Here is an 11,905-nt window from a genome sequence, read left to right on the forward strand (position 1 = left end):
GTCACAATGGTGGTTCAACAGTAATGCAACATCTTACTGGGGTTTAGTGCACTTGCAAGGACACGAGGACAGGGGAAGAGCAGTTGTTTAAAGAAGCCACTCTTGGAGCTACTGCTCCAGCCAATGAGCAGCTGTGGGAGCAGAGCCATCCCTGGACAACTTGCCCTGCTTTCTACAAACACTCAAGGCCTCAACAGCTAAAGATTAGGAACAGGTCTCCATTCTGCTTCAAGCAACCACTACTGCCATTCTACTGCTCCTTTTCCAAACAGACACCCCCATTGGCACACACCTGTGAGCCACTGCACGCTCAGAGTAAGATGGGAACTATAAAAATTTCCTTTCCGGTCCTGAAGGAGGAGGTGAGACTGCAGCAGAACAGAAAGGAGTTCTGGTTCTGAAGTGCCCCCAGGGCAGTTCCCAGCCCTGCTCACAGAAGTGAGGGCACACCCCAGAGCAGAGGGATGGCTGAACTGCTGGGGCTGCACTTTGTACCCCACTACAGGAGCTGGCCTGCAGGGAACACACCAAGATATGCACACAGTGCTCCTTCCAAAAGCCACAACTAAAGGTCGGAGTGTTTTCAAAAACTGGTAATTCAAGGCTTTAAGAATAACTTCAGATACCTATTTCCACAATACTGGCATGCAAATGATTTCTAGACTTTGGCAAGCAGAGGAATGCAGCTCTGCAGCTTCTTTGCAGAATTGTTCTGAAGGCACCCAAAGCTTTCCAAAAAGCCCACGAAGGAGCACAATTCCAACAGTGAGCTCTGCACCCCAACAAATCACAGACAGGCCTAGTGCTCGTGGTCCTGTTTTCCCAGGCTGCACTCCCACACACACCTGAAGGCAGTGCTGGCTGTACCTCAGGCACTTCTGAGCAAGTACATTCCACCTGCCCTGCACCAAGTGACCCTGCAGGAACCCATCCCTGGACAGAGCAAATCTCTTTGGGTTATGCAGCAAAAAATATAACTGCTCATCTCCTGTGCATCAGTCTCACCACCTTGTGCTACCTGAAGGGTCTTTAACAGGCTATCTGCTGTCAGGCTTCATGTTTTAACTCTCCTGACAGGTTGCTTTCTAAAAGCTTTTAACTGCACTCATTGGTGCCTCCTGGTTTTTCTCAGAGAAGCCAGTATTCAAGCAATGGCCTGACTGGCACAGCAGGAGTTAACCTGGGCCAGGCACAACAGACCACATGCTGAATTCCAGCATTATGCTATCCACAATGCCCAACAAAAGAACATGGGACAAGAACATTTTATACCTGGGGGGACATTCTCCATTTGGAGGACATCCTCCTAGTCCCCATCCTGTGCAGCTGATGGGCCCAGGTACAGTAATAGGTATTTGACTGCATTATTTTGCAGCTTTTTTATTTGTCATATCACAGTCTTTTTGAATGATAATCTGGTTTTCTACCATGCTGCTAGACTGTCTTTCTATACCACATAATGAGAAAATCCCTTATTCTATCACCCAAGTCATGATGATGGAACATGGTGGGATTCACAACACTGACCCAGCTTCATCTTCCAGACAGAAAATAAACCAGCTTCCCTGTTCCCAAGGCTTGTCATCCAAATACCCAACCCACCTGATAACCAGCAGGGATCCTTTATCCCTGTTGAAGGCAGCAGACAAGAGACAAAGATCTTCAGGAAGTGGGTATCTAACACATACCATTAAGGCAAACCTTCTGAACAGTTCTGATTTACTAAAGGTTAAGGCACACTTCATACTAAATCCAGCTCACAAACAGAGGTTTCATCATGCCCCACTGACAGTTCAAAATTGTTTTTCATATAACTAGGAGTATCCAGAAAATAAAAAGTTTCATTCTTTCCCTTCACAGTCTCCAAATTGATTTGTCTGCCATATTCCACAAATAAAGCAACACTCCCCTTGGCAGCCAAATGACTGCTAGTCAAGGATGTTTGGTATATGTGATGCTCTTCAAAGAGGATTTAAGCAGATTTTATTTAAGCTGGTTTTATTTAACATCAAGTATACACAACTAAAAACAGGGAGTCATCCTCTTCTAACAATGCCTTCAACCTTAAATTTCATCTGCTCAGCTACCAAATCTTCTCCCCCACCCTAAATGCCATGCAGGTATCACCTCCCTAGAAATCCTTACTGTTAGAATTTCACACTCAGAAATATTAACACTAACTCAGATGCTGCATGTTGTGGCAAAGTTTTTATTTATATTTATTTATATTTATGGGGCAAGTTTGAGTTGAACCTGTCTCACGAGACTCAGATCTTGGTGGTAAAGGTGAGATGTATTGGTTGTGTCTGTATTATTGACCTCAGGAGTGCCTTCAAATTCTCAGGTCTGAGTAGATACATTGGCCATGTCCCAACTTGGTGTTGAGGTAAGACCACCTCCCATCCCAAATTCCTGGTTTTCACTGAATATAATGATTTTACTAAACTTTCAAGCTTGGCATCTATATGAAACATGGAAAAATATATGGGAAACCACTGAAGAGAACAAACTTCTGTAGAAATCAATGACTATGTTCTTTTATTATCAAAGTATTTTCTGCCACTCAAGTATATTCAACTTTGCTACACCTTTTCTATCTCAACTGCAGTAACCAACTAAGAGAAAAGACAATGTTTGGGCTCAGACAAGCCTGTTTCTCACCAGTGCCATTCTAGTTCTAGCTCTCATAATCTGTTTCTCATATGTTTTTCTCTGCTGCTCTTGTGGAGAAGGCCCACAGAGAGGCATCTGAAACAGCTCATCAGACAGCCTTACAGAACCAGTGAGAAACAAATGCTTCTCCCCTTCTCAGCTGGTTTAGTAAATCTTTAGACCTTGCTACTGAGTAAAGAGATGTAACCTAATCCAGCATCCCCACAAAAATCCATGGCATTTAGAACTCTTTCCTCTCCCACATGGGTGTTATCTCCTGCCCACCGCCTTGCCAGCAGAGCCACAGAGCCCCTCACCTTCCCCTTCTGGCAGCACAGCCACCCCACCCCAGGCCCCGTCACACAGAGTGGGGATGGGGCACATCACCAGACTGAGATGCAACACAACCCCCAAAGCACTGTGTGCCATCTCCCAGCAGCTTCCAAACTGTCACAGTGCTGGGGATCTTGAGCGACTCATTTGCCATCAAAATCAGGAACACTCTGCAACAACAGGTTTTCACGCCTCCATTTCAGTCTAGCTGTCACTGAGGGGATGAAGGCACACTCTGCAGTGTTCCTGGGACCACAACAGTGATTCCACAACCACAAATATGATGTTTTCTTAGCCAGTGCTAACAGCAGCCTCTTGCCTTCAGCTATGTAAGAGTTAAGCCCTGATCATTTCCTTTTTGCCAGCATTGTTTTGTCTCAAAGGAGCTAGAAAGGAGGTGCATGGCAAGATACATCACAGCAGGCACGAGCAATTAGTGACTTATTTATGTCACACTAAGGCTCCAGTTCATGGATGTCATCCTAAAAGAATGCAGGAACCAAACTCAGGCTTATACCCATGTAACTGTCCAGATGGATATCCCAGTATATCCCAACAAGCACCCAATTCATTTCTGCACAGTTTCCAGATTCCAAAGCACACGCAGCGTTCCAATTCCACAAAGACTGACAGAGTATCAAGACTGCTTGAGAAGACACACATGCTTTTTCTAAGAAAGAGGATCTCCTATATAACCAAGATTAATTTTAATATTCTAGCTACAAAACTTCGTATTTGGGAAAAAGAAAAGATGTGTCATGAGCAGCAAGCTATTGCTGTTAACAATAAACCACTCAGTGTGCCCTCACGATGGTTTTGCCATTTTTTGCTGAAGATCTGTGCTACTACCACCCTGAAAGCAAGCTTCCAAAACCAGAACAAGTAACCACTAGATTTGTAAGTGCTGTATTTTAGCTGTTCTGTGGGTCAGGTCATGGCTCTGGCCATGCAGAAGGGCAACACACCTGCATTTTAAGCAAACAGTAACATCTGTCATGAACTTACCCCTGCAGCAATGGCAACTTCCAGCTCCCAAAGCCAGCCCTCACACAGCCACATCTCTCACATTTAGCTGTAGGCTCAAACTATAGGTTCATACTTTCAAACACAGTGAGGGGACTCAGCCTGTAGAGAGGATGTTACAGCCCAGGCAGGGCTGGACCCCTTGAATTCAACTACTGAGAGCCCTCAGTGTCTCTCCCACTCCTGAGGTGGAAAACTGTGTGAAGCTTCCCTAAAATCATTGAGAAAGAATGGAAGAACAGCTTACTGGCACTCTCTGAACCACAGCACACGTTTCAGACCCTAGGGATACACAGTCAGTGCAGATATAATAACTAGGCTGTGGCTACAGAGCACAGCTCTTCAAACCCCAAACTATGCCAGCACAGGTTCCAATTACCAACCTCACATTTGCAATGAATCCAAGAAGGGGTAACCTTTTAACAAGTTAATTTTTGCCACAAATATTCCTTAAATAAGAAAAAGGTTGTTATAAATTAGTCTACTTTATCAATTGGCACAAGAATTTGCCAGTGCAGCAAAACTGATTCTTGCTTAGCTTGCAGAAACCCACTGATGGCTGGCAATAAAGGGAAAAGAAAACCTGGGAATTTTTGTTCTGATCTTCTTCAGCACTCAACTTGCAATAAAAAGTGCTGTTTATGCTAAAGAATCAGAAATAACCAGAATCTGACCCCACTGAAACTGCACTTTCATTCCTAAATTGATATGTTGTTATGCAATACCCTTCAGTGCTTTTAGCTGACCACATCTTGGAAATCTAGACCTTCATTAGCAATTTAAAACAGTCAGAAGTACACAAATACTGACATGCATGTTTTGAAAAAAATGAGACTCCCTATAATTAGAGGTTTGATGAGACAATCTGCTTAAACATGGAGCAAATGGACAGTCTTGTATTAACAGAGACTAAATACCATACTCTTTCTCACTTGCATGCTCAGCATAGCAGCAACTAAAGGCTACATAACAAAAACTCATGATGTTTTAAGAATGGAAAAAGTTTCCTTCATTTGCAAAAGCTACTAGAGCAAAGGAGTGTGAAGACTCTTCAAAGTAAAACGTTTTCTAAGTTTCCTAGGAGAAGTCCTTTAGGAGTCCTTTCTTGGTCCTTCACTTTGATTCAGGAACACTGTCAGTCTTAGATAAAAATTACAAAGCAATTATCTAAAAAAAAAAAAAAAAGTAACAAACCCCACAGGTGACAAGGCCGAGAATTTCACTTTATGTTCAGGGTAACCCTCAGCACCACCTCCCAGCTCCAAACAATGAGTTACTTTCACAGGAAGAATTGCAGCATCCCCACACGCCCCCAGACAACTCTCAACTTGCAGAGAAGGGGAGGGATTCACAAAAACAAACCCCAGGAAGAAGGAGTGAACATGAATGGAATGTACGAGTGTGGTTTGGATGAGTTAAGCATCTTTAAATACTGCAGCTATCCAGGAGAGTAGGTAAGGCAGGAGGCTCTAACACACCATCTCCTCTCCCCACAAAGTGCCAGCCAGGCTGCAGAGCACAGCGAGCACTGACTGGTGAGAACTCTGCAGCTTCTCCAGAAGAGCAAAGCAGGTACTAATGAAAACACAGCGGTGCCATGAATTTTTGGATGCTTCCCAGAGTTACCTGCACAGCCACAACCACCTCCTGTCAAGTACAAACCTGCTAAGGGTGCACCGTGGTGCAGGAGAGTCAGAGCTAACAATGATCTGCCTGGACAGGAATCCTTTGCAGTCACTGCCTTCGTATATGGATGACCAATTAAAGCAGCTTCTGCTAAAAAAAAGAAAAGAATATCACTGTCCCACCCACATTCCACAAAAGCAACAGGAAGGAACCAGAAGGTTTGGGAGGAAAGAGTCACTGTTTGAATGGTCTTACAGGAAAAAGAGATTTTAAGGTAGTAATACAGCTATTTACTAAGTGGAAACCAACTTACATCTGATTAAAGACACATTTTTCTCTCTCCACCCCTTCTCTCACCCCCAGGAACAGGAAACATGACAAAGCTACAGAACAAAAACCAGATGAGCCAAGAAATCCTGTTCCATTGGCTTTCCACCAGCACTTTGCCTCTGGTTCTGCTGAACACTGCATCTTTTACTGAGAACCACTGACTTCTCCCTAGGCCCACAGTAATATTCTGTTAATCAAATAATTATATTCAAATTGTCTTAACCAATTTTGTAAACTAAGTAAACCAGCTTAGAACACCTGATGCTAAAGTACTGATGCATAAAAACCAGAAATTAACTTCTCTCCTTGAGGTTATAAGCTTTGAACCCTGCACAACGCATCTGCATTATTCTGTTTTGCTACAAATAAACCTTCCAGCTTTTTTTTTCCCTACTCTTACTGCATTTTATGTCATTATTTTTTCTTCCAAATCCAGCTAAGAGAGGGGGAAAAAACCACTCACACAGTCATACTGCAATCCTCTCTGTACCCATACAAAATAAGAGAGCTGTGATTGAGGACTCCACTGGCAGTAGAAGTGCCACAAAGTAACAAACACAGGTTGTCCAAAAAGCCTTACCCACATCTCTGCTTTCAGGATGCACTGTTTAATGTTACTTAAGAAATGTGTTTCCAACAGCAGTGGTTTGTAATTAAATACATCTTCCAAACACTGGAAGTGGCAGTAACTACAAAGCCAATACTTTGTACCAAAATTTAAACCACTCCAGAGCCCCTCAGAGCCGAACCAGATTCTTGCTTTTTACTCACTCAAAAAATATTTTGCATCTTACATTTTACTTATAGTTTGTATGAAGTCATTGGGCTCACAAGGCTTCTAAATTTCAGACACAGTGACTGAACTGAACACAGTGACAGAGCTGGTCTGCACTGGCAGCCAGGCCGGGCAGTGCCCGCAGCCACGTGGGCTCCTGCCAGCCCTGGGCACATCTGTGGAACAGAGCTCAGCCCGGGCGCCAACTCCTGCCTCAGGAAGCTCCTACACTGCTGGAGCTCGGCAGAGAACCTCAGGGAAGCAATGCTACTTGTCTGCCCTTCTCTCAGGGTTTTACTGCTTGTTTGACTGCTTGCCTGTTGGTTTCCCTTTTAGGGATGGCTTTATACACTGCCACCACCCAAGAAAAAGGTGGGGGAGGATATGGGGAAGGGAAGATAAATGATTGTGGGAGTCAGTAAAGTGGTAGGGGTCAATAGTTATGACCAGAGAACAAGAGCACAACACCAGACACCATCCAAGAGCATCCATCACTCCCCAAAGGCATCAAAGGAGCAGAGGATACCGCTCAACAGAGTGACAAGGGAACGGGAACAACCCGCAGAGCTCCCGCCTTACTCCCTCCTCCTGCTGTTGATGACAGCTGGGCCAAGGCCAGGTGAAGGGCTTGTAATTTAGGGCCTCAGACAAGGGCTAGACTGAAAAACAGTTGATGGGACCAGGATAACCAAAACATCATGACATGGGTAAGGACAGGACAAAAGGCTGCATGGACCTCTCAACCTAGGGCAATCAGATCACATCAAACCCCCTGCACACCACTTACAGTTCATTGTTCAACTTCTCTGTCTTTAAATGAATAAATAATTTAAGTGTCGGGTTGTTTAGACTCCAAAACACCTGGACATCAGGTACTGGTTGGAATGAACTGTATGGTAAATTGTAAGTGAAGTTTATACCAGATGTGTCACGTGCATACATGTCCACAGCCCATCATGAATTATCCAAGACCATGAGCAACTCTCCAACATCGAGCAATGACACTCATTAGGTCTCTAAGTCACTCTAAAAGAAATTAGTATTACAAGTATATATTACAAGGACATACTTGCAAGAAAGAGGGTAAAGAACAGGCAGCTTGTACATCTTGATTAGTTGTGCTCACACCCACTTTCACCTTCTTGCTTCTGAGCATACCACAGTTCTGTCCTCTGCTGTTCAACAGCACTGGGTCTGAATTCAATATTCCAGTCAATTAAAAACAACATTTACCCACCTATGGCTTCAGCTGAAGATCTCAAGAGCACTTTGCGGAGATGAATTCTGACCTGCTCGGTGTTACACAGGTTAAACACCATTTTATAGGCACACAGCTCAGCCCTGTTTACATGAAAAATTAAACTGACCTTTGTGGCAGTGTAAAGCTACATTGCTAGTGCAGCCCTTGTGCAGCCCATTTATTTAAGTGGATCTTCTGGGCTGAGGTTGTATCATCCAGAAAAAGACATGGGAAGAATAATCTCCCTCTTAGAGCCTTAGATATGCATAGATATCACCTCTACAAGTGCCCAGGATAAAGCAGTGAATGAAAACTCTGAGCCCCTGGGGGAGTGGGAAAGGCAGTGGAAGAGGGAGCACAAACCACCACACGTGATCCTGGGAGCATTAGCTCTTCTTGACTTCAGTGAAAAGCAGCAAATTTAGTATTTACCTAAATGACCTCTTGACCTTCTGCTGAACAACAGCAATGCCAGAAGTGTCTGGTCTACACTTCTCCCTCCCTTCCATCATTTAACCTCCAGATAAAACAGTAATTTTTTTCTTCTCCTGATCCTCAGCAGCTTCACAAGCTCATTAGTTTCAGTCCAGAACAGGGTGCACTAATGGGTTTACAGCCTCTTCTACCCTAATTTACACGAACATCTCATTTGCTCCCCAACATCAGCTCCACACATAAAACCATCAGCATATACAGCCACCTGAGGAACCATTCCATAACAGGGCACAGATAGCTGAGAACTGGGTGTTGTTTGGGGAAGAAAAGCACACCATGAGCTGAAGTTTTGTCTCATCCCCAGTGCAATCCTACCTGCCACACTGCTGCCAGCTTCCTGGCTGCTCTGCTCTCAACCCCCTCACTGCCTTGGAAACAGTACAGGAGTTTCATTCTCTCTTGGACTGTAACATGCATCAACACTCCTCCCTCCTTGTGTCATTCCACGTACTAAAACAGATCTGCAGGGGAACTGCCTGGCATTCAGCTTGGTTTCATCATCCCTGTTCCACTCTCTGCCTTGGTAATGGTTTTCCCTTTAGCTACACCTGGCCTCATGTTTGCTTTTTCCATCCATAGAATCACAGAATGGCTTCAGTTGGAAGGGACCTTAAAATCCACCTCATTCCAAAACCCTGCCATGGGCAGGGACACCTTCCACTAGCCCAGGTTGCTCCAAGCCCTGTCCAACCTGGCCTTTCACACTTCCAGGGATCCAGGGGCAGCCACAGCTTCTCTGGGCAACCTGTGCCAGGGCCTCCCCACCCTCATAGGGAGCAACTTCTCTCCAATATCCCATCTCTCCCTGCCCTCTGGCAGTTTGAAGCCATTCCCCCTTGTACTGGCACTCCAAGTCTTTGTCCAAAGTCCCTCTCCAGCTCTCTTGGAGCCCCTTTGGCACTGGAAGGAACTCTAAGGTCCCACTGGAGACTCCTCCAGGCTGAACAACTTCAGCTCTATCAGTGTCTCCTGAGCAGTGGGGCTCCAGCTCTTGGAGTATCTCCATGGCATCCTCTGGACTCACTCCAGAAGCTCCATATCCTTTGTATATTGGGGCCCCAGAGCTGGAGGCAGCACAGCAGGTGAGGTCTCACCAGAGCAGAGCAGAATCCCCTCCCTCAACCTGCTGGTCACACTTTCAGATGCAGCCCAGGACATGGGGAGAGGTGCCTGAACTTAAAGCCTTCCAGAAGAAGCTCTCAGGAGTCTAAATGATTAATCAAGAAGCTGTCTTGTAAATTAGAAATCTGGTAACAGGAGGGCACGTCAATAGACTGGGAGTGAACTTCCCTTTGCCAACTGCATTAGTTTAGATGTGTGTATTTAATAATTTCTATCACTTCACAAAGCACAGGGAAAAAAAGGTTACTCCAGAGATATTTATAAACACATATCAAAGGACTAGCAGATGTTTCCCTAGTACATCTGGGATTAACAAACAAAACTGTGTAATCATATTGAGAGAAAAGGTAGCTGGTTCTTTAAATCCATCAGTCATGAGGAATTATGAATCATATCTAAGTAACATATTTGCCAACAGAAGAGTCTGGCCTAATCCTCTGCACACCAGAAATCAGAGTTACACCCATTCTCACCCTGACTGGCAGATAAGGAGTCTCAATTTTTCCAGGAGAATGATCCCAACTCGAGTTGCAGTGACTGCATTCCTCCTGCAACTCCTTCACCTCAGCAAATCCATTTGCACCCAGCTCTGCTTTGTGGCACAGCAGGTCACTCTCAGTGCTTGTCTCTTCAGAGGAGCTCATCCAGTGAGGGTGCTGGCATGCAATTTTGTGGTAGGCTCTATTTTAAGTCTCATTCACTGGTTTAAAATAGTATGGAGTTAAAAGTAGTAATTATCAAACATCTGCACTTTCTCCAAAGCTGCAACACTGTTTAACCAACGCATGAGCTATAAACTCACTGAATGGAGCTATTCCAGATTAGCTATAAAACTAAATTAGGGTGAATTCCCAGAGCAGTAAAGGATCCAATTCCTCAAGGTTATATGCATTACAGTTCTGTAGCACAAGAATTGGGAGTGTTGTCCAGTTAAGGCACAATAATAGGAAGTCTTGTCCCTGGAAGTGTCCAAGGCCAGGCTGGATGGGGCTTGGAGTAACCTGGGCTAGTGGAAGGTGTCCCTGCCCATGGCAGGGGGTGGAATGAGATGGACTTTAAGGTCCCCTCCAACCTAAACCAGTCTGATACATGATCATGTTGAATGACCATTTCATATTGCACTGTCCTAATAAAACAGTACTTAGTCCTCTTTTAATCATCACGTTCCCTTTAGTGTCCAGCAAAGACAAAAACCTCAGAAACACAGCAAGTCCTTGAACAGAAACATCATGGCCACATAGGTCCTTGCTGCAGACCAGCCCCACTGTCCACCTATGATGAGCAGGCTGGTTTGGCCACTAAATATTTCTGTTTGCTGCATAAGAAAGATCATTTAGAAATCAAATAGTAACAGCAGACATAATTTTAAGGCAGGGTTGAAGTCCCACTAAAATGTATTTTCAATTCATAAACATTTCTGCTAATGTGGATTCCTTTGCATGATCAGTTTCTCGATCTTACAGCTGCAGAAGGAAGATATTCATGCTCCTGAAAAAACACAAATTACTTTTCTATTACATCTCTCAGTTAACTTTATCGGACCAAGAGAAGCCCTGTGAAGAAGCTGCACATTAATGTCTGCCTTTACACACGTCAGCACAGAAGTGCTGATGTTTCACAAAGCTTAAAAATTTATTGCGAGGTAAGTATTTACATTTGTATTTTAAACCATCGGTTTGAACACAGGATTTCTAATCTCTTCCCGCTGCGCTCCCCCCTGCCACCTTGTGTAAACTTTTAATCTCCGATGCAGAGGCCTATTATTAGAGCTGACTGAAAAAAAACCCTACAGAATGAAGGCACGTTGTTTGTCATGGAAAAGGTTAGGGCAAAGCCTTTCCAAAAACAAAGCCTTATTAATAAACCTTTTGTCTGTTTCTGCTGATGAAAGTCAAAGAAACATTTCCTTGATATTTTAAAAACTGTTTCTCTGTAAATAAAAAACAGTGACTCAACATCAAAATACGTCCTTTTAAACAAAAAGTTTCGATTCAGCAGGGAGAAATAAGTAAACACTTAACATGGCCTTAGAGCCCCGAGACAGACCGAAAACTGCACTTCCCGTAAAGCGAGCTGGGCTTTCACCTCCATTTACACACAAGTCTGCCCCCAAACCAACCTGGGAACGGAAAAAAACAACGCCCCAGCCTTTAGCCGGTTTGAAAGCACTGGAAGCGCCGGTGTATGCCTCTCCCACCGCTCCCCAATCCGCAGTGCTTGGAAAAACGCAGGAGAACCAGTAACTCAAGCACCCCAGAACACTTCTGCACAAGTCCCCATCTCAAAAAACAAAAGACAAACAAGGGGCG

At 44.4% G+C, this 11,905-nt stretch overlaps 1 protein-coding gene across 1 annotated transcript in view; it reads right to left on the reverse strand.

The window, feature by feature from the left end:
* Positions 1-5,810, reverse strand: part of CTNNA1 (catenin alpha 1) — a 112,469-nt gene extending 106,659 nt beyond the window's left edge. Inside the window, exon 1 of the mRNA XM_008930908.4 lies at positions 5,671-5,810. The gene's annotated coding sequence lies outside the window, so the exon portion shown is untranslated. The remainder of the gene's footprint in view (positions 1-5,670) is intronic.
* Between the last annotated feature and the right edge of the window lie 6,095 nt (positions 5,811-11,905).

The sequence above is a fragment of the Manacus vitellinus genome, unplaced genomic scaffold (assembly GCF_001715985.3).
Source record: "Manacus vitellinus isolate BGI_N305 unplaced genomic scaffold, ASM171598v3 scaffold_25_pilon, whole genome shotgun sequence".
Classification (NCBI taxonomy): domain Eukaryota; kingdom Metazoa; phylum Chordata; class Aves; order Passeriformes; family Pipridae; genus Manacus; species Manacus vitellinus.